Source organism: Triticum urartu, chromosome 5 (assembly GCF_003073215.2).
Source record: "Triticum urartu cultivar G1812 chromosome 5, Tu2.1, whole genome shotgun sequence".
In the NCBI taxonomy this organism is placed as follows: Eukaryota; Viridiplantae; Streptophyta; class Magnoliopsida; order Poales; family Poaceae; genus Triticum; species Triticum urartu.
In genome coordinates this window covers 236478971-236503963 of record NC_053026.1, presented here as the reverse complement: position 1 = coordinate 236503963, position 24993 = coordinate 236478971, and positions in this window count along the sequence as shown.

Here is a 24993-nt window from a genome sequence, read left to right as displayed (position 1 = left end):
AACATCATGGATAGCCGTGTTTCTTCCCTTGTCATTGACATGAGCTATCTTCCATAATTGATATCTTTGCCTTAGGGTTTTCTTGACAAAAACTTTGAGTTTTTAACTCTCCATGTTCTGGTCTTTCTCCAATATGCCTTCATCTCAGGTATTCGGCAACTTTAATAGTCTGAAAAATTCCATAAGGCTGGATCATAGGAAAAGTCTTCGTAGTGCTGTCTTTGGTACAGGGTGAAGCTCTTCATCTAAAATACATAAGCCAGGGGTTCTTCGGTAAAGAAATTCATAAGGGCACGAGAACAACTTAAGTGGATCCTATTCAGAGCCTTCCAAGTCAATACACTCTGGGAATTCCTTAGAGCCTTCAAATTCTCCTAGTCTTCGGAGTCTTCAACCGTTGCAGTTTCCATTATTATAATACACGGTAAAATCCTCTTCATTCCGAAGTGGTCTTAGTTGTCCGATATCTTGTACTTCTTGAACTGGTCTCATTAGCCGAATCTTCGTGTGGTCAAAAAGGGAAAGGGGTATAGTCTCACTAAAATGGAATATTTGAATAAGCTCAGAAGAGAAGAGAGAAAAAGATCTTTTTGAAAATGAACTTGTAGAGAAAAATCTTTCCTATGGGCTTGCGAATTTCTAGGGCCACGTCCTACAGTCAACATGTGCTCTGATACCATCTTGTAGTGACCCAACCTCAGACGGTTAAGTCTCTGTGCTTACGTGTCATCCCTGGATCGGTATGCTGACACACACAGTACTCGAGGATTTATAACAGAGGTAAATCACATGTATAAAGTAACGTAAATACTATTACCTCAATCCAAATAGCGGAAGTAACAACAAGGTTGTGGATTCCCATCAACACCAACGGCAAAGTTGAGTGTAGAAGTCGTAACCCTAAAGTATCACTTACTCGTCGTAAGATAATCCTGCAACATGAGACGTTGCAGCCACAAAGGGTCAGTACATTGAATGTACTCGCAAATTCACACTAGAGGATAATGATGAATAATGGCTATCACTACATGCATGTTTGGCTAGTGGAAAAGCTCTATGGTTATAGTTTTTGCGAAAAGCCAATTTTTCCCTACTGCAAAGGAATATATTTTATTTAACTACAAAGTTGGTTGAAAATATTGAGAAGGTTCCCCCAACTCAATCCCAAAATAATAATCATTAACCCAACAAATTATTTAAGTAACGTGATGAGATCAATAGGATAATCCAAGTACCAGAGACTCAAGATTGTCCATAACCGGGGACACGGCTAATCATGATTATTTTGTACACTCTGCAGAGGTTTGCGCACTTTTCCCCACAAGACTCGATCGCCTCTGTTGGATTTTTCGCACTACATGGTGTTTGAGAAACGGATGACCGAGACACAGTCTTTCAGAAACATTAACTCTCTACTCCGGGCAGACCATACCAAACCTACAACCCTCTACCTGCTGATCCACCTCTTCAAGAGCTTCACGTAACTTACTCAACTATGCCAGAGCCCATAATAGCTTGTGGCTGCACACAAAAGTTTCTAGCATGAATAGTATTATGATCCCTTTGAGCCTGGGTGGCGGTCCATAGTAAGATCACACGGGTACTCCGGGATTTCCAAAAAATACAGGCAACACTGGGTACTCCAGGTGCCTGAATCCACCCATCTGTGTATTTAAGTTGCCTCCTTAAGTTGAACCATTAATTTACAATCTCACATCTGTCATGGATTTCACTCACCCAAACCACGTCTACGAGCATAGCATAGCAGTATAAGCAATTCGTATAAGTAACTCCCAAGGGTTTGAATGTAACCGGGCAATAGGTTCTACCTCATCAGCTACTTCCCAACCCACATATTAATGACATCCTAACCATGAAATGTTTGAAGATTGGAACTAATGCATAAAAACTGGATGATAAAGGGGTATGATCAAAGTGTGAACTTGCCTGTACTGTTGATGAACATGATTTGCACTCAAAACTCTTGATAGTTCTACTCGTCATACTCCGTTAAATCTATCGTGAGCAAGCACTAGTAACCACACATAAGCAATCACTCAGAAGATCGGGAAGAACGAAGAAGACAGTTCAGAAAACATCAAAACCAAGCAAATAAATCTTGCAACATAAAACAATTTCTAACAGTACCAAAATTATGTGAATTGGGCCTTATCAGAAAGTTTAGGTCAAGAGCTTCGATTTGCAAAAAATATCAACTAAATCGGAGTTACGAAACTCAAGTTATGATCAAACGAAGTTCAAATTCAAATCTGATCTAATTTCAAATTTTAAAATTCCAAAAACATGTTTGAGTTGGATTACTGGATAGAGGAGCTCGTAACGAAGAAGTGGGCGTTGGTTTCATCTAATTTGGATGAACGAGTAAAAAGTTATAGTTATTTGAAAAATCAGGGCCAAGTTGTTTTACGAAAGAAAAAATAGCTACGGTTAAGGTCTAACGTATAAATACGTAGACTAATTGATAATCTAATTATTCTATCATATTAGTCTAGAAATAATAAAGTACGGAAGTATAAGAAGAAGAAAAAAGAAAGATACCTTTATAAGGCAGAGAAAAGACGACTTTGAAGAGAAGAGACAATTTCCAGAGGTCGCGACGGAGAGAAGAAATATATTTTTCTTAAATGAATCTAGTCAAACCAAAATATTGATTTAAGCAGAATCGGATGATTTTTGGAGGCTCTATGGGTCTATATTTATTGGTGGAAAAGAGGCTTAGGGGTCAAAGGCTAGGCAATGTGGGATTAAATGTAGACGAACATATACGAAACAGAGAAGAAAAGAGGCGGATGGGCCTAAAGGCCTTCGGCCGGCCGCGCGCACGCTGCGGGTGCAGTTTTTTTTAAACAAAATTCGGCCTAAAAAAATGAAAAGGCTGGCTAGGCCTGGCCCATTAAGAGAGAAAAAAACAATGGGGCGCCAGAAGCTACTATATTGCGCATGTAGGTGATAAATAAATATGGGCGGCACGTACAGTTTTTTTAAATAGAAATAGAAGGAAAACCGAATAGCAAAAATAAAATAAAAACTTTATATAGGCATATTATATATCAAAATATTCAGAAAAAGATTTTCTACGACATGAACATTTTTCTAACATTAAATAAAATACACACAATTTATAATGATTCCAACAGTGCTCCTGCTCTAATAAGATCCAACAAAAATCATTTTAAAAATACCAAAATGAAATCAAATTTATTTCTCTCCAATTTTCTGTTGTAGGGAATCATGTTACCCTATTTTCCATGTATTTTATTTTTGGAGAAAAATGATTTGAATAAAATCCAAATAACTCGAAATTGGAAAATAATTCCAAAAAGACTTTGAATTTGATATTTTGAAACTCCCAACTCATATTTCATATAATTTGAAGAAGTCATTTTATCTTCTCTCATGAAAATCATTGAGCTGCATGAAGTTTATGAATTGAAATATTTCCAAATGAAATTCAATTATTTTCAAATACCCTTTCATTTAATTTAAATGGAAGAAGTCATATCATCTTCGCTCAAGGGTTTTGTATTTGAAAAGAATTTGAATTCATGGAGATCAGAAAGCAAATATGAAAGTTTGGGAAAGTCCTTTTATTCCCTCTCATTTAACTTTCAAAAAGTTTCGAATTCACTCACTTTCAGACAATCAATCAAACAATCAATCAAATCTATCTATTTATTATAACATTCCAAAATTTAGAATTTTGGGATGTTACAATGGAAGTGTATTTTTTTGTAGTGTAACAGGCCGGATGCCCGAGGACCCCTTAGTCCAGGACTCTCTCACCCACCCCCAACAAACATCAATCCATGGCTTGTCCGAAACAGTGGGTGCCTCCAACTAACAACAATCCCCGGGGAGTTTTGTTTACAATTATTTTGATTTGAGCATGGGATTGGGCATCCCGGTTACCAGCCATTTTCTCGTGAATGATGAGCGGAGTCCACTCATCTTGAGAATAACCCACATAGCATGGAAGATATAGACAGCCCTAGTTGATACATGAGCTATTCGAGCATACAAAACAGAATTTCATTTGAAGGTTTAGAGTATGGCACATATAAATTTACTGGGAACGGCAGGTAAATACTGCATATAGGAAGGTATGGTGGACTCATATGCAATAACTTTGGGGTTTATGAAAGTGGATGCACAAGCAGTATTCGCGCTTAGTACAAGTGAAGGCTAGAAAGAGACTGGGAAGCGACCAACTAGAGAGCGACAACAGTCATGAACATGCATTGAAATTAATCAACACTGAGTGCTAGCATGAGTAGGATATAATTCACTATGAACATAAATATCGTGGAGGCTATGTTGATTTTGTTTCAACTACATGCGTGAACATGTGCCATGTCAAGCCACTCGAATCATTCAAAGGAGGATACCACCCTATCATACCACATCACAACCATTTTAATAGCATGTTGGCATGCAAGGTAAACCATTATAAACTCCTAGCTAATTAAGCATGGCATGGGCAACTATAATCTCTAATTGTCATTGCAAACATCTTTCATTCATAATAGGCTGAATCAGGAATGATGAACTAATCATATTTACCAAAACAAGATAGATCGAGTTCATACTAGCTTCTCTCATCTCAATCAGTCCATCATATATCGTCATTATTGACTTTCACTCGCATGACCGAACGGTGTGGATAATAATAATAATAATAATAATAATAGTGCACGTGCACTGGACTAAGCTAGAATCTGCAAGCATTTAATACAAGGAAGAAGATAAGGTAACATGGGCTCTTAGTTAAATCAACAATAATGCATATGAGAGCCACTCAACATTTTCATCATGGTCTTCTCCTCTCGACCCCCAAAGAACAAGAAAAGAAATAGAACTATTTACCCGGGAAACTACTACTGCAGGCATGGAAAATAAACTAGCTACAACTATTTTTTTGGCTTTTCTTAAGGTTTTTCAAACACACAAGAAGAATGCTAGAAAAGAAATGAACTAGCATGGATAGTACAATGGAAAAGTATGAGCACCAACAAATAGAATGAGTGTGTGAACATGAATGTAATGTCGGCGAGAGATACGTACTCCCCCAAGCTTAGGCTTCTGGCCTATCTTGGTTTATGGACACTGCTTAAATCTACTCCCTCGAGTGTATTGAGGAGGGTCCTCAGGGTGCCACTGGTTGGCGATCTCCTCCGGATCCCACTAATAAACAGACTGACGATAAGGGTCAAGTGGTGGCTCAGGCTCTAGAACTTGTGTCAGCCTCCAGTACGCATAGATGGCCTCGGGTAAGATGAGGTACGTTCCTGAAAGTATGTTAAACAAAGAGGGTGCAGGCAAGGTAATAATATCACAGTGAGTTTTATCAAATATCAAATTATACTTAAGCCTCTTCTTCTTATCTTTAACAATAAAATCATGTGCTACCATACTCTTATAATCTAGAAAAATAGGGGGCAGCAACTTTTCCTGTTTCCATAATGCCTAATAGGTATCCCAAAATGTTCAGCAAGGCGTGAAGCAAAGATGCCTCCAAAAATGGGGCCCTTTGTATGGTTCTGATTCAATCGTTTAGCAACTATAGCGCCTAAGCTGAAAGTGGTATCATGAAACAAAGCATGGCGCAATATGACAATATCAGGAGCACTAAGATTTCCACTGTTCCCGTGACCAATTAAGCATCTACTAGCAAATATGCAAAGTAACATAGAACAGGAAAATGTATACTGGTAATTTTCGCATCGGAAAAATTCCTAGTTTCTCCTACGATAATTGTATCAATAAACCCATCCACATCAGTATGGTGTGGTTCCTCGATGCTGCCCTCAAAGGGTATCTTGCAGACTCGAAAAAAATCATGGAGTGACATCTCCTTAACCTCATCATATAAGTGAAACTCCACTGAAGGTGGTGATTTCTTAGCATGGAAATAAAAAATTTCCACGAAAATATTAGTGAGTAGGAGATACTGTTCGCACCGGTCATGGAGGAAGACGGTGAGGCCTACATTCTCAGCCAAGTAAAAGAAGTTATCATGAATTCCAGCGGCTCTCAAGAACTCATCACAAGGCCATTCGCACGGCCGAACCACTGCAGTGCGAGGAAGATTGTATTTGGGCTTTTTATTCTCCTCATTCTTCTTATCCTTCGAGCTTCGGCTCGAAGAGCCTCTCAACAATCTCTTCAACATTTTCTCCCTCTGAATTTTTTTTGAAATTTTTAGTGACTCAAAAATAAAAGTGAATCAAACTCAACAAGATTGATAGCAATTGCTCCCACAAGTGCCTAGAGGCTATATCATGCATCAAAACTACTTTTGACCATGTAATTTTGACATGCAAGCTCAAGAACAGGGTCACCTTAGCAGCAAAAAATTGCAATAAATAAAGCACTAGAACAAAAACTAATTGGACCATTGGAGGGGTCACATACCGGACAACAATTCCCCAAAGCAGTTTTGTGAATGGAGCTTTGAGCAAGGAGATCGAAAATGGCAACAAGATGAGCTAGAAAATGGGTTTGAGCTACGGGATGATTTTTTCTGGAGGAAGACGAAGTGTGTGGGTGCTGGAATAAGTGGACGGGGTCCACGTGGGGTCCACGAGGCAGGGGGTGCGCCCTAGACCCTTGTGGCCAGATGGTGGGTCCCCCTGGTGTGTTCTTAGTGCTAGATATTATTAAAAATTCTATAAAAATTCATATTTCATTTTCAGGACATTTGGAGAACTTTTATTTTTGAGGTATTTTTTTATTGCAAGGATAATTCAGAAAACAGACAGAAAATGCTATTTTTGCTTTATTTGATCCAAATAACAGAAAGTAAAAGGAGGGTACAAAGAATTGCGCTTTCTAACTTCATCCAGCTCATGCTCATCAAAAAGAATCCACTAACAAGGTTCATCAAGTCTTCTTGACAAACTCTTTCTGAATAACATGAAACCAGAGAATTTTCGGATAGGTTACCTCAACGAGGATATGCATGTCCCCAACAATAAGAATATGATATTTCTTCTTGATAGTAGGAAGAGGGAATTCATAACCTGCAATAGTTATCGTTGAAATTTTTCCAATTGAATTGATAATGTGGACTGGAGGTTGTTTCCTCGGGAAGTGTATCATATGATCATTACCATTAACATGAAAAGTGACATTGCCTTTGTTGCAATCAATAATAACCCCTGCAGTATTCAAAAAGGGTCTACCAAGGATAATAGACATACTATCGTCCTTAGGAATATCAAGAATAACAAAGTCCATTAAAATAGTAACGTTTGCAACCACAACAGGCACATCCTCACATATACCGACATGTATAGAAGTTGATTTATCGGCCATTTGCAAAGATATTTCAGTAGGTGTCAACTTATTCAAATCAAGTCTACGGTATAAAGAGAGAGGCATAACACTAACACCGGCTCCAAGATCACATAAATCAGTTTTAACATAGTTTATTTTAATGGAGCATGGTATAGTTAGTACTCCTGGATCTCCTAGTTTCTTAGGTATTCCACCTTTAAAAGTATAATTGGCAAGCATGGTGGAAATTTTAGCTTCCAGTATCTTTCTTTTATTTGTAACAATATCTTTCATATACTAAGCATAAGGATTCATTTTAAGCATATCAGTCAAATGCATACGCAAAAGATAGGTCTAATCATATTAGCAAAGCGCTCAAAATCCTCATCATCCTTTTTATAGGATGGTTTAGGAGGAAAAGGCATGGGTTTCTGAACCCATGGTTCTCTTTTTCTTCTTCTTAGAAGGACTAGGTGTATCAACATTAGTTTTCTGAGAATCTTGCTCAACTCTCTCAGGGTGGCCCTCAGGATACAAAGGTTCCTGAGTCATTTTACCCCCTCTAGTCATAATTCTAACGACACTATCATTTTTCTTATTATTCAATTCATTGAGCAAATCATCTTGATTTAAGAACTTGTTCTACTTGAGTGGTAACCATAGAAGCATGTTTACTAATAAGTTTAAGGTCAGCTTTAACTCTAGACATATAATCACTCAAGTGCTCAAGCATATAAGCATTACGTTTCAATTGTCTACCAACATAAGCATTGAAGTTTTCTTGTTTAACAATAAAATTATCAAACTCATCCAAGCATTGGCTAGCAGACTTATAACGAGGGATATCACCTTCATCAAATCTATATAGAGAATTTACCTTTACTACATGTGTCGGGTTATCAAGACCATGTATTTATTCAATAGGCGGTAAATTCTTAACATCTTCGGCTTTAATACCCTTTTCTTTCATAGATTTCTTTGCCTCTTGCATATCTTCAGGACTGAGAAATAGAATACCCTTTTTCTTCGGAGCTGGCTTAGGAGTTGGTTCAGGAACTGTCCAATCATTATCATTACTCAATATATTATTCAATAGCAATTCATCTTGCTCAAGAGTTCTTTCCCTGAAAACACAACCAGCACAACTATCCAGTTGGTCTCTGGAAGCATCGATTAGTCCATTATAAAAGATATCAAGTATTTAATTTTTCTTGAGAGGATGATCAGGCAAAGCATTAAGTAATTGGAGAAGCCTCCCCCAAGCTTGTGGGAGACTCTCTTCTTCAATTTGCACAAAATTATATATTTCCCGTAAGGCATCTTGTTTCTTATGAGCGGGGAAATATTTAGCAGAGAAGTAATAGATCATATCCTGGGGACTACGCACACAACTAGGAGTAAGAGAATTAAACCATGTTTTAGAATCACCCTTTAATGAGAACGAAAATAACTTAAGGATATAGTAGTAACGAATTTTTTCCTCATGAGTGAATAGGGTGGCTATATCATTCAATTTAGTAAGATGTGCCACAACAGTTTCAGATTCATAGCCATAAAAAGGATCAGATTCAACCAAAGTAATTAACTTGGGATCGATAGAGAAACCATAATCCTTATCAGAAATACAGATAGGTGAAGTAGCAAAAACAGGGTCATATTTCATTCTAGCATTCAAAGATTTTTCTTTTAGCTTAGCTAATAGTTTCTTAAGATCGTATCTATCTTTGCAAGCAAAAAGATCTCTAGCAGTTTCTTCATCCATAACATAACCCTCAGGTACATCAGGCAATTCATATCTAGGGGGAGAATCTTCATCATCACTTTCATCAATATTATCAGTTTCAATAATTTCATTCTCTCTAACCCTAGCAAGTTGTTCATCAAGAAATTCACCTAATGGCATAGTATTATCAAACATAGAAGTAGTTTCATCATAAGCATCATGCATAGGAGAAGTGGCATCATCAATAACATGCGACATATCGGAATCAATAGCAGGAGTAGGTGTCGCAAGTTTACTCAAAACAGAAGGTGAATCAAGTGCAGAGCTAGATGGCAGTTCCTTACCTCCCCTCGTAGTTGAGGGAAAAATCTTAGTTCTTTCATCTCTCAAGTTCCTCATAGTGATCAACAGATATAAATCCCAAGTGACTCAAAGAATAGAGCTATGCTCCCCAACAATGGCGCCAGTAAATAGTCTTGATAACCCACAAGTATAGGGGATCGCAACAGTTTTCGAGGGTAGAGTATTCAACCCAAATTTATTGTGTAGCGACCAGACCTCAAACAGTCTGATCTCTGTGCTGCGGTGTCATCCCTGGATCAGTAATGCTGACACCACACAGTACTCGGAGGATTTCTAGCAGAGTAGCAATCACACACTTATTACATCGAGTTTCTCAAAAGAGAACTTATTACAATAAATATGGCATAAGGCCATCTAATAACGATAACAGTGGAAGGCTTGGAAGATAAGTGAGTCCATCAACTCCAATGGCATCACTGAGTATAGAACCACGACCTAAAAACTCCTTAATCATCGTCTGAAATGTCTGCAACATTAACGTTACAGCCCGAAACGGGTCAGCACATGGAATATGCTGGCAATGTAACACATAGAGAGTAATGGAATGAAACAGCTATACTATATGCATATTCGGCTGGTGGAAAGCTCTATGGTTACAGTTTTGTGTAAAGCCAATTTTTCCCTACTTCAAAGGAATAAATTTATTTAACTATCATGGTAGTTGTTAAACATTGAGAATGGTTGACAGCATTCTCAATCCCAATTAAGCATCATCATTAACAAAACCCAACAAAATTAATTTAGAGTAACATGTTGAGATTCACATGATAATCCAGGTACTAGATACTCAAGATTGTCCATAACCGGGGACACGGCTAATCATGATTAGTTTAATACACTCCGCAGAGGTTTGCGCACTTTTCCCCACAAGACTCGATCGCCTCCGTTTGGTTTCTCGCACTACATGGTGTTTGAGAAGACGGATGACCAAGACATAGTCTTTCAGAAGTGCTAGCACCTTACGATCGGGTAGACCGTACCACCTACATCCCCTACATCTGCTAGTCTACCACTGTAAGAGTTCGCACGACTTAGTCAACTATGCTAGAGCCCATAATAGCTTGTGGCTGCACACAAAAGTTTCTAGTATGAATAGTCTCATGATCCCTTTGAGCCTGGGTGGTGGTCCAAAAGAAAACAGGCAAGTCTTGGAATACCCAGGTGCCTCAATCCACCTAGATGTGTGTTTAAGTTGCCACCTTAGATAAACCATTAATTAACAATCCCACATCTGTCATGGATTTCACTCACCCAATCCACGTCTACTAGCATAGCATGGCATAATAAGCAAACGTAGAAGTAACTCCCAAAGGTTTGATAATAAACAGGTAATAGGTACTACCTCAACTACTTCCCATCCCACAGTTTAATTAGACCCTATTCATGCAATGTGTGAGGATTGATCTAATGCAATAAAACTGGGTAGTAGAAAAGGTATGATCAAAGTGTTACTTGCCTTGCTGATGATCCGGGAAACCTAGCGATTCGAAGAAACAAGCGGCGCACTCCGGGTATTCTACCACAGACAAACAAACAAGCATACAATAAGTACTCATCTAATGCACGGGTAAAACTCAAATAAGAGATCTAACCAGAAGGTTCAACTTAAGAACTCCGGTTTGCAAAAGAATCAAATCGAATGAAGCAACGAAAGTCAAACGTCGAAAGAAAACAACTTCATTCTATTAATCTGGATCTAAGGAAAATTTTACAGTAGCAAAAACTTGTTTAAGTTGGTTAAACGGATAGAGGGTTTCGAGACAAAACTCCAGGTGCTTGAATCGCTTGATTCCGATAAACGAGCGAAAAGTTATACTAAAACGAAAATCGGATCAGGAATCTCGATCAGAAAAATCGCGGATTTAATCCGAGAAAAAGAAAAATGACGAACGCTCGCTATTTAAATAAACCGGAAAACCGATCTATTTAAAAAAAACTGAAACTAAAAAAACGGACGGAAAAACCGACAAAAAAACCAAACGGTTTTTCGAAAAAAATAAAAAAAAAACTGGCGCGGAAAACGAGGCGGCGGCAGGGCGGCGGCGGCGGGGCGGCGGCTGGGGCTGGCTAGGGTTTCGGCTAGGCCTCCCCCCGGCTATATATAGCCTAACGGGCCGGGAGTCCTAGTCGGACACGGCCCGTAGGTCGGTTCGTTTTTTTTAAATAATTACACGCAGAAGAAAAAAATAAAAAGAAATACTAAACGGACTCCAAAAATTCCGAAATAAATTTTCACGGGCTTCTAAAATCAAGCCGCACAAGGTGAACATTTATTTGGGGCCTAAATGCAATTTTGAAAAACGCACATTTTTTCTAAATTCAAATAAAATAGCGAAAAACTCCGAAATAAAATCTTATTTGATTTTATTATTAAATCCTCAATATTTCTTTATTTTGGGAAAGTCATTTTATTCCCTCTCTCATATTTTTGTAATAGAAATAATTGATGATAAAATAAATAAAATCAAATGATCCTATTCTCAAAATGTGAGAAAACTCAAATATGAAAATAATGAATTCCCCAACTCTCTCCATGGATCCTTGAGTTGCGTAGAAATTCTAGGATCAAAACCAAAAACAAAATAAAATATGATATGCATTTATGATCTAATGTATAACATTCCAAATTGAAAATTTGGGATGTTACAAACCTACCCCCCTTAAGATGAATCTCGCCCTCGAGATTCGGGTTGGCTAGAAAATAGGTGAGGGTGGTCCTTGAGCAAATCTTCCTCTCGTTCCCAGGTGGCTTCATCCTCCGTGTGGTGGCTCCACTGAGCTTTGCAAAACTTGATAACCTTGCTGCGAGTGACACAACTGGCAAACTCGAGAATCTTAATTGGTTTCTCCTCATAGGTCAAATCATTATCCAACTGAATAGTTTCCAATGGCACTGTATCTCTCAGGGGTATGTCAGCCATCTCCGCGTGGCACTTCTTCAACTGAGAAACGTGGAACACATCATGAACTTCTGACAATCCTTTGGGCAATTTCAACTTGTAGGCCACTTCTCCCATACGCTCCAAAACTCGATATGGTCCTACAAATCGTGGCGCTAACTTTCCCTTAACTCCAAAACACTTTGTTCCTCGAAGTGGTGATACTCGAAGATAAACTCTATCTACAACCTCGTAAACTGTCTCCTTGCGTTTAGAATCTGCATAACTCTTCTGTCTGGACTGGGCTATCTTGAGCCTATCGCGAATCAACTTCACTTTCTGTTCAGACTCTTTAATCAAGTCAGGTCCAAACAACTGGCGGTCTCCAACTTCGTCCCATGACAACGGTGTCCTGCACCTCCTTCCGTACAAAGCTTCGAAAGGGGCCATCTTCAAACTGGTTTGGTAACTGTTGTTGTATGAGAACTCTGCATATGGAAAAATGTCGTCCCAACTAGATCCATAATCTAGCGCACAAGCTCTCAGCATATCCTCCAAAATCTGATTAACTCTCTCGGTCTGTCCATCTGTCTGGGGATGAAAAGCTGTACTGAATTCTAGCCTGGTACCCAAAGTTTCATGCAACTGCTTCCAGAACTTTGAGGTAAACTGGGTTCCTCTATCTGATACAATGCTCCTCGGAACTCCATGTAAACATACGATCCTTGTCATGTATATCTTTGCCAACTTAGCACTGGTGTAAGTGGTCTTTACAGGGATGAAATGAGCTACCTTCGTCAATCGATCAACTACAACCCAAATCGAGTCATAGCCTGAACGAGTCCTGGGCAATCCCGTGATAAAATCCATGCCTAACTTATCCCACTTCCATTCGGGTATCGGCAATGGTTGTAATAGTCCTGCTGGCTTCTGATGCTCTGCCTTTACTCTCTGACATACATCACAAACTGCTACGTACTCCGCAATATCCTTCTTCATTCCGGTCCACCAGAAAATATCCTTCAAATCCAAATACATCTTGGTATTTCCTGGGTGAATCGAATATGGTGAATCATGTGCCTCTTGTAAAATTAACTTCCTGATCTCTGGATCATTTCTCACGTAAACATGGTCTTCAAACCATATGGTATCGTGCTCATCCTCATGAAATCCATTAGCTTTTCCTTTGCTCATTTTCTCCTTAATAGAAGCAATTGTGATTCCCGGGTAATCATGCTACAGTAATTCCATGCTAATGATGCCACGTCACCTCGGTTACTGTTATTAATCTCGCGATGGTTCAAAAACGGTTCGAATTCAAATTTAAAATCAAGTCAAACAATTAAAGTTTTCAAAAGTCAAAACTAAAATGTTCTTAATGTGACAAATAAATCATGGATATTATTGGTGGAGTAACAACATCTTTATAAAATATTTAAATACCCTTAAGTGATTAAAACAACATCAAAACAATTAGTTATACTCCTAATATATTTTACCAAATACTAAACTATTTTTATTCTGAGGTAAAACTTCTTAGAACAGTGGATTAATTTGACACACTATTTTTGGAGCTGTTTTCATATTTTACTAAACCAAAAATATAGTGCAACTAAAATAAAAGAGAAATGAATAAAAGGTAAAACAAAACAATAACAAAAGAAAGAGGAAACCCCCCTGGCCAACTGGGCCGAACGGCCCAACTGGCCTCCGAACCAGGGTACCCGACCGGCCCACCCTACCCCTGCTTAACCCCCCACTCCCACTGAACCCTAGCCCATATCCCCCACTCTCCCCCCCGCTCGGTCCACTCCCTCCCGATCCGATCTGGATCGGGATCCCGTTGACGCCGCCGCCGACCCCCGCGGCCACTACGCCGGAGCTGCCACCGTCGCCCTCCGCCTCGACCCTCCCTCCCCCTCGCCGTGACGCCCTCCCGCCCCTACGCCATCGCGCCTCAACGCCGCCCCATCGCCAGCGCCACTCGTCGCCCATCGACATCGACGGCCACGACGCAGCGGCCACCGTCGCCTTCCTCTCCCTCGCGGGATCTCCTCGCCGGGCGCCAACAAGCCCCGCCGCCCCCCTCGAGTCCAGGCGCCACCCCACCTCGTCTCCGTCGTCGGCGTGAACCAGGTCAAGCCGGAGAGCTCCGGAGCCGTCGCCCTCGATCCATCCCCTCCGACCACGTCGCCTCGTCGTCCTCGCCGGACCTCCTCATCCTCCTCCCCGAGTCGCTCCCCGCCCCCGTTGCCCAGACCCTGCTCCCCATGTGAGCACGCCTCCCCCCTCTCTGTCCCCGTGCTCACCGCGCCGCACAAGCGCTCACTGCACTACTCTTGCGGTCCCCTGTAGCCCCGCGCAACCTCCCTGGCCACGGCTCCTCGCAGCCGCCCGCGCCTTCGCACCCCCCCAGCGCCTTGCCCACTCGCGGCCTCGCCGCTGCCGTCGCGTGCCCACCATTCCCGCTGCCCGCGTCGCACGTTGCGGCCTCGCGGCCCCGCCCGGGTTCGCCCCGCTCCGGCCCCTGGCCCCGCCAGCCGCGGTGGCCTCACCGCGCTGGCCGCCCGCACCCGCGTCCCCTCATTCGGGCGGTTACGCCCACCCAGATGCGCCCCGCGCCCGATCCGCTAAGGCCCCCATGGCCAATGACAAGTGGGCCCTGCCCAGAACGTTTTAATAATAAAAAATATTACATAAAATAATAATAATAATAATTAAATTAATCAATTAATTAACTAAATTAATTAAGTTAATTAATCCTACTCAATTAGTCTAACTTGACCTGTTAGTCTAACTAAGCAGTAATTAGTTAACCTAACCCTATAATTAACTAAACAGTGTATGACAGGTGGGTCCCACTGGGCCCACATGATAGGTTGACCAGTCAACCCTGTTGACTGCTGACGTCAGCATGACATCATGCTGATGTCATATATCCATTTTCGAATTAATTTAAATAATTAATTAAATTCCAGAAATTAATAAAATCTTTAGAAAATCATATCTTTTAATCTGCAACTCGGATTAAATTATTTTCAACATGAAAGTTGCTCAGAACGACGAGACGAATTCGAATACGCAGCCCGTTCGTCCGCCACACATCCCTAGCATAGCAAACATGCAACTTTTCCTCTCCGATTCATCTGTCCGAAAACGCGAAACACCGGGGATATTTTCCCGGGTGTTTTCCCCCTTCACCTGTATCACCTCATACCGCGTTAGAACATGTTTAGCTCTGCCTTTTGTGCTGATATGCACTTGCTTGCTATGTATTTACTGTTTCTCCCCCCCTCTTCTCTTCGCTAGACCCCGTGACGATGCTGATGTCCCTGTGGTCGGCTACGTCACCGACGACCCCTCTCTCTTGCCAGAGCAACCAGGCAAGCCCCCCCTTTGATCACCAGATATCGCCTACTCTTCCCAATACTGCTTGCATTAGAGTAGTGTAGCATGTTACTGATTTCCGTTATTCCTATCCTGATGCATAGCCTGTCCTTGCTACTACTGTTGTTACCCTTACCGCTATCCTACTGCTTAGTATAGGATGCTAGTGTTCCATCAGTGGCCCTACACTCTTGTCCGTCTGCCATGCTATACTACTGGGCTGTGATCACTTAGGGAGGTGATCACGGGCATATACTATATACTCTACATTGATACATTACCTGTGATACTGTTCAGACATGGGGGCTGAAGGGGCAGGTGGCTCCATCCCGGTAGAGGTGGGCCTGGGTTCCCGACGGCCCCCGACGGTTACTTTGAGGCGGAGCGACAGGGCAGGTTGAGACCACCTAGGAGAGAGGTGGGCCTGGCCCTGGTCGGCGTTCGCAGATACTTAACACGCTTAACGAGATCTGGGTATTTGATCTGAGTCTGGCCATTTGGTCTATACGCACTAACCATCTACGCGGGAGTAGTTATGGGTATCCCGGCGTTGTGGTATCAGCCGAAGCCTTCGTGACGTCAGCGACTGAGTGGCGCGCACCGGATTGGAACGTAAGCCTGCTCTTGTATTAAGGGGGCTAGTTCTGCTTCTGGCCGCGTTCGCAACGTGCAGGTGTGCTAAGGGCGATGGGCCCAGACCCCTGTGCGCTTAGGTTTAGACCGGCGTGCTGACCTCTCTGTTGTGCCTAGGTGGGGCTGCGACGTGTTGATCTTTCAAGGCCAGGCATGACCCAGGAAAGTATGTCCGGCCAACTGGGATCAAGCGTGTTGGGGTATGTGGTGCACCCCTGCAGGGAAGTTAATCTATTCGAATAGCCGTGATCTTCGGTAACAGGACGACTTGGAGTTGTACCTTGACCTTATGACAACTAGAACCGGATACTTAATAAACACACCCTTCCAAGTGCCAGATACAACCGGTGGTCGCTCTCTCACAGGGCGACGAGGGAAGGATCATCGGTTAGGATTATGCTATGCGATGCTACTTGGAGGACTTCAGTCTACTCTCTTCTACATGCTGCAAGATGGAGGTGGCCAGAAGCGTAGTCTTCGAAAGGACTAGCTATCCCCCTTATTCCGGCTTTCTGCAGTTCAGTCCACATATGATACCCTTATTCCATTTGACACCCATGCATACATATGTAGTATAGCTCCTTGCTTGCGAGTACTTTGGATGAGTACTCACGGTTGCTTTCTTCCTCTTTTCCCCCTATCCCTTCTACCTGGTTGTCGCAACCAGATGTTGGATCCCAGGAGCCAGACGCCACCTTCGACGACGACTCCTACTACACCGGAGGTGCTTACTACTACGTGATGCCTGCTGACGACGACCAGGAGTAGTTAGGAGGATCCCAGGCAGGAGGCCTGCGCCTCTTTCGATCTGTATCCCAGTTTGTGCTAGCCTTCTTAAGGCAAACTTGTTTAACTTATGTCTGTACTCAGATATTGTTGCTTCCGCTGACTCGTCTATGATCGAGCTCTTGTATTCGAGCCCTCGAGGCCCCTGGCTTGTAATATGATGCTTGTATGACTTTTTTTTTGTAGAGTTGTGTTGTGATATCTTCTCGTGAGTCCCTGATCTTGATCGTACACGTTTGCGCGTATGATTAGTGTACGATTAAATCGGGGCGTCATAGCAATCTCCTTGTCAGTCCTTTAAGCTTCTCTGATTTTATCCATCAATGTAGACTGAATCTCTAGTGCTGCTACATAGCCTCTCGGAACTATTTACAAACATAGTTTGCGAAGATTTTCTGCTAACTCCATTGGTATTTCTCCCGTCATTCATGTATTGATATGGCTCTTATGGCTTAATGCGTCAGCTACTACATTAGACTTCCCGGGATAATAATGCAATTTCATATCATAATCCTTAATGAGCTCCAACCATCTCCTTTGTCTGAGGTTTAACTCCTTCTGTGTGAAAATATACTTCAAACTCTTATGATCCGTGTACACCTCGCAATGGTTTCCAATGAGGAAATGTCTCCCTGTTTTCAGTGCATGCACTACGGCTGCTAACTCCAAATCATGCGTAGCATAATTCAACTCGTGAGGTTTCAGTTGTCTTGAGGCATATGAAACAACTCTCCCTTCCTGCATAAGCACTGCTCCAAGTCCTCGACGTGAAGCGTCGCAGTACACCTCATAATCCTTGGTCTGGTCTGGCAAAATCAACACTGGTGAGGTAACCAAATGTTTCTTCAACTCCTGGAAACTAGCCTCACATTCCTCCGTCCATATGAACTTGGTATCTTTCTTCAACAACTCAGTCATAGGCTTCGCAATCTTTGAGAAATTCTCAATAAATCTCCGATAGTATCCTACGAGTCCAAGAAAACTTCGGATCTCTCCAACCGTGGTTGGTGCTTCCCACTTGGTCACGGTATCAACTTTAGTGGGATCAACTGCTATACCTTCTCCAGATATAACGTGTCCGAGGAATCCTACTTCCTTCAACCAAAACTCACATTTGCTAAACTTGGCATATAGTTGATGTTCTCTGAGCTTTCCAAGTACCAAACGCAAATGCTCCTTATGTTCCTCTTCATTCTTCGAGTAAACCAGGATATCATCAATGAACACTACGGCGAACTTATCCAAGAACTCCATAAACACTTTGTTCATCATGTTCATAAAATATGCAGGTGCGTTAGTCAGACCAAATGACATAACGGTATACTCATACAGCCCGTACCTGGTGGTAACAGCTGTCTTAGGAATATCCTGTTCTCCAATCTTCAACTGGTGGTATCCTGATCGTAGATCGATCTTGGAAAATACCTTAGCTCCTTGCAATCGGTCAAACAGATCATTGATCATCGGTAGTGGGTACTTGTTCTTGATCGTTACTTCATTCAATCCTCGATAATCGACAACCATCCTTAACGATCCATCCTTCTTCTCCACTAGAAGTACTGGCGATCCCCAAGGCGAAGAACTTGGGCGAATATATCCCTTATCCAGTAACTCCTTAATCTGCTTCTTAATTTCCACCAAATCCTTTGCTGGCATCCTATATGGTCTCTTTGATATTGGCCCAGTGCCTGGCAATAGCTCAATCAAAAACTCAATATCTCTATCCGGTGGCATTCCGGGCAACTCTTCTGGAAATACTTCAGGGAAATCCTTTACCACTAGTACTTCCTCCTGCACAACTCCTGTTAAGCAATTTACTTGAGTCCTCTTTGGCACATGTCGGGATACATACTTGATCCTTCTCCCTTCTAGTGTGGTAAGCAAAATTGACTTACTAGCACATTCAATATTCCCTTCATACTTTGATAACCAATCCATGCCTAATATCACATCCAATCCTTGGGATTCCAATACTATTAGGTATGAGGGAAAAACATAGTTACCAATCCTTAATGGTAACCGATCACAGCATCGGCTAGCCATATATTCTGCTCCAGGCGAGGTTACTAACATGGGTGACCTAAGGGCTTGGGTTGATAGGTTATACTTATCCACAAATCCCCTTGAGATGTATGAATGTGATGCGCCAGTATCAAAAAGAACGAGTGCAGTAAATGACTTAACCAAAAACTTACCTATTACTGCATCAAGCTGAGCTTCAACCTCCTCCACGTTAACGTGGTTCACCTGTCCCCTGTTGAAAGGGTTCGGCTTCTTCCCAGAAGTTCCATTGCTATTTCCATTTTGTAATTCAGGACATTCATTAGCATAATGTCCGGTCTTTGAACACTTAAAGCAAGTGACTTGGCTCAGGTCCTTCTTGGCTAGGGTTGATGGGTTGGTGCGGTTTTGGCCGTTGCTTCCTCCATTCCCATTACCATTCTTGGTGCCATTGTGATTGTGCGAGCTACGTCCTCCATGGGTATGCTGAAAATGTCCTCCCGGTCTAGGGGTAAAATGTGGCTTCTACTGAGCTCCTGAATTGTACTTTCCTTGTCCATACTTCCTCTTGCGGTTCTCAATTTGCTGCTGCTTCCCTTCAATCATAAGAGCATGATCTACCAACTCCTGGTAGTTGTTGAAGGTTGCTACCATCAACTGCATGCTCAACTCATCATTCAGTCCTTCCAGAAACTTCTCCTGCTTAGCTGCATCCGTAGCAACGTCATCTGGGGCATAACGTGCTAACTTACTAAAGTCCTCCACATACTGGCCAACTTTCCGTCCTCCTTGGCGCAAGTTGGCGAAACTCACGCTTCTTCATGGCCATAGCTCCTGCTGAAACATGGGCAGTGCGGAAAGCTTGCTGAAACTGGTCCCAAGTGACAGTGTTGACTGGGAAAGTGGCTGTGAAATTCTCCCACCATGATGCTGCGGGTCCTTCTAGCTGATGTGCGGCAAACTTCACCTTCTCCGCATCTGTGCATCTTGCTGTGGTCAACTCCCTAGCTGTCTTGCGGAGCCAATCATCTGCTACTATCGGCTCGGTGCTACTGGAATACACCGGCGGATTCAGCCTAAGAAAACGGGCTAAGTGATCAGCAGGTGGTGGTGGTGGTGGTGGGTTGTTGTTGTTGTTCCCCTGATTCTGATTCTGGACTAGCAACTGCATCAATGTGTTCTGCTGTTGGATCAACTGGGTGAGCTCCGGTGGAAAGGTAAATCCGGGGTCACGTCTCGGAGGCATCTGAGGGTTTAGAAAAGATGAGATGTAAGAATAGAGGGGGTCTAAAGAGAAAACACTACCCATATGCACATGAGGCAAAAGCAAACAATTCACTTCATTCAATCAAACAAGGGCATACAATCAATCTAACTATTGCAAAACTGCTCGGACTACTATATTTACATGGTGGACTACTACTACTAATGGGGTGGTCTACTAGAAATATTCTTCGGTTGCAGACTCCAGTATATCTGCTCCAGCTTCATCAACATAGTCATCATCGCTATCATCTGGATCCGTGTCGGTGTCGTCGATGATGATGTAGTCTTTCGGGCTAATCTCCTTGGGTTCTCCGTCTTCATCTACTGGTGTAGGGCCTCCCATAAATATCCCAATATTCCTTGTTAGGTCGGCATTCTTCTCCACCAATACTTCAATTTCCTCTTCATAATCTTCACGTGTAGCCTTGAGTTCTTCCTCCAGTTCCTTGATTCTTGTCCTTGCCTTCTTCAGGTCTATCGTGTCGGCGCACATCTAGTTCTCCTGTCGTCGAATGTGCTGATTTAACTCCTGGATAAAAGCTGCAATTGATCTATCCTTCCTAGTGCTGATCATCTCCCAATGCTCATCTCGGCGACCACAAATATGGTAGATAGTGTCCTTGAGATCCTTGCGGTAGACTTCTCCAATGCGTCCCATGGAGATGTGAGCTTCCATGCTCTTTCCTAGATTCCAAGTTGGTGCATCGAAAGAAAACTCTATGGGCTTAATGACTGGCATGAACGTCCTTCCTGGAACTTGAACTGGAATCATCCAGCTCTCTTCTTCAGGTAAAGTGGCGTTGTAGGCTCTGGTGAAGCTTGGTACTCCTAGGTTCAGGTATCTAGTGACTTCCTTCAAGTGTCGTCCAAAGGGTCTATCTTCATCCGGTTGCGTGAACTTGTTCTTTGCACCCGCCATCCTAAAAGAGTAGAAAAGATGAGGAGTCAGAAGAGAAGGGAGTGAATAGTGATCTAGGTCTTTAGCTTAGTGGTCGTGTCCTACAGTCAGCGTGTGCTCTGATACCATCTCTGTAGCGACCAGACCTCAAACAGTCTAATCTCTATGCTCCGGTGTCATCCCTGGATCAGTAATGCTGACACCACACAGTACTCGGAGGATTTATAGCAGAGTACCAATCACACACTTATTACATCGAGTGTCCCAAAAGAGAACTTATTACAATAAATATGGCATAAGGCCATCTAATAACGATAACAGCAGAAGGCTTGGAAGATAAGTGAGTCCATCAACTCCAACGGCATCACTGAGTATAGAACCATGACCTAAAAACTCCTTAATCGTCGTCTGAAATGTCTGCAACATTAACGTTGTAGCACGAAACGGGTCAGCACATGGAATATGTTGGCAATGTAACACATAGAGAGTAATGGAATGAAACAGCTATACTATATGCATATTCGACTGGTGGAAAGCTCTATGGTTACAGTTTTGCGTAAAGCCAATTTTTCCCTACTTCAAAGGAATAAATTTATCTAACTATCATGGTAGTTGTTAAACATTGAGAATGGTTGACAGCATTCTCAATCCCAATTAAGCATCATCATTAACAAAACCCAACAAAATTAATTTAGAGTAACATGTTGAGATTCACATGATAATCCAGGTACTAGATACTCAAGATCGTCCATAACCGGGGACATGGCTAATCATGATTAGTTTAATACACTCTGAAGAGGTTTGCGCACTTTTCCCCAGAAGACTTGATCGCCTCCGTTTGGTTTCTCGCACTACATGGTGTTTGAGAAGATGGATGACCAAGACATAGTCTTTCAGAAGTGCTAGCACCTTACGATCGGGTAGACCGTACCACCTACATCCCCTACATCTGCTAGTCTACCACTGTAAGAGTTCGCACGACTTAGTCAACTATGCTAGAGCCCATAATAGCTTGTGGCTGCACACGGAAGTTTCTATTATGAATAGTCTCATGGTCCCTTTGAGCCTGGGTGGCGGTCCAAAAGAGAACAGGCAAGTCCTGGAATACCCAGGTGCCTCAATACACCCAGATGTGTGTTTAAGTTGCCACCTTAGATAAGTCATTAATTAACAATCTCACATATGTCATGGATTTCACTCACCCAATCCACGTCTACTAATCTGGATCTAAGGAAAATTTTACAGTAGAAAAAACTTGTTTAAGTTGGTTAAATGGATAGAGGGTTTCGAGATGAAACTCCGGGCGCTTGAATCGCCTGATTCCGATAAACGAGCGAAAAGTTATACTAAAATGAAAATCGGATCAGTAATCGCGATAAGAAAAATCGCGGATTTAATCCGAGAAAAAGAAAAACGACGAACGCTCACTATTTAAATAAACCAGAAAACCGATCTATTTAAAAAAACTAAAACTAAAAAAACAGAAGGAAAAACCGAACGGTTTTTCGAAAAAAAAAACCGGCGTGGAAAACGAGCCGGCGGCGGACCTCGGGCGGCGTGCGGCGGCGGGGCGGCGGCGGCAGGGCAGCGGCTTGGGGCGGCTGGGGCTGCCTAGGGTTTCGGCTGGGCCTCCCCCCGGCTGTGTATAGCCTAACGGGCCGGGTCCTAGTCGGACACGGCCCGTAGGTCGATTCGTTTTTTTAAATAATTACGTGCAGAAGAAAAAGAATAAAAAGAATTACTAAACGGACTCCAAAAATTCCGAAATAAACTTTCACGGGCTTCTAAAATCAAGCCGCACAAGGTGAACATTTATTTGGGGCCTAAATGCAATTTTGAAAAACGCACATTTTTCCTAAATTCAAATAAAATAGCGAAAAACTCCGAAATAAAATCTTCAATATTTCTTTATTTTGGGAAAGTCATTTTATTCCCTATCTCATATTTTTGTAATAGAAATAATTGATGATAAAATAAATAAAATCAAATGATCCTATTCTCAAAATTTGAGAAAACTCAAATATGAAAATAATGAATTCCCCAACTCTCTCCATGGGTCCTTGAGTTGCGTAGAAATTCTAGGATCAAAACCAAAAGCAAAATAAAATATGATATGCATTTATGATCTAATGTATAACATTCCAAATTGAAAATTTGGGATGTTACGTATTGAGTCGACACAAGGGGAGCCAAAGAATATTCTCGAGTATTAGAAGTTGAGTTGTCAATTCAATCACACCTGAAGACCTAATATCTGCAGCAAAGTATTTAGTAGCAAAGTAGTATGGAAGTAACGGTAATGGTGGCAAAAGTAACAGTAGTGGTTGTTGTAGTAATAGTAACAGTGGCAACGGAAAAGTAACTAAGCAAAGATCAATATGTGAAAAGCTCGTAGGCAATGGATCAGTGATGGATAATTATGTCGGATGCGATTCCTCATGCAACAGGTATAACATAGGGTGACATAGAACTAGCTCCAGTTCATCAATGTAATGTAGGCATGTATTCCGAATATAGTCATATGTGCTTATGGAAAAGAACTTGCATGCCATCTTTTGTCCTACCCTTCCGTGGCAGCGGGGCCCTATTGGAAACTAAGGGATATTAAGGCCTCCTTTTAATAGAGTACCAGACCAAAGCGTTAGCACTTAGTGAATACATGAACTCCTCAAACTACGGTCATCACCAGGAGTGGTCCCGATTATTGTCTCTTCGGGGTTACCAGATCATAACACATAGTAGGTGACTATTGACTTGCAAGATAGGATCAAGAACTCACATATATTCATGAAAATATAATACATTTAGATCTGAAATCATGGCACTCGGGCCCTAGTGACAAGCATTAAGCATAGCAAAGTCATAGCAACATCAATCTTATGACATAATGGATACTAGGGATCAAACCCTAACAAAACTAACTCGATTGCGTAATAAATATCATCGAACCCATCACCATCCAGCAAGCCTATGATGGAATTACTCACGCACGGCGGTGAGCATCATGAAATTGGTGATGGAGCAAGGTTGATGATGATGATGGCGATGGATTCCCCTCTCCGGAGCCCCGAACGGACTCCAGATCAGCCCTCCCGATGAAGATTAGGGCTTGGCAGCGGCTCCATATCGTAAAACATGATGAATCCTTCTCTATGGTTTTTTCTCCCGAACGTGAATATATAGAGTTGGAGTTGATGTCAGCGGAGCCTCAAGGGGGCCATGAGGCAGGGGGCACGCCCTGCACCCTCATGGACAGGGTGTGGGCCCCCTGGTGCTGATTCTTTCGCCAGTATTTATTATTATTTCCAAAATGTGTCTCCATAAATTTTAATGTCATTCCGAGAACTTTTATTTTTGCACAAAAATAACCCCATGGCAATTCTGCTGAAAACAACGTCAGACCGGGTTAGTTCCATTCAAATCATGCAAGTTAGAGTCCAAAACAAGGGAAAAAGTGTTTGGAAAAGTAGATACGTTGGAGACATATCAGATACCCCGAGAGATATTGAGATAGACATATGGATGGAAGGATACAATACGTGTGTTCCTGATGGCTAGTGAGAGATAGTCATACTTAGGGGGAGTGTGTGCGCCTATGATGGAGTGAGGGATTATGGTACTTAGGGGGGTGCATGTCACATAGAGAGAGAACAAGGGAAGAGAGTGTTAGATGGGTCTATGTAGCGTGAGCGAGACATGTGTATGTGTGAACCAGGGAGATATAAAGTCTGAGGGAGATAGAGGAGCCCCGATAAGGCTGA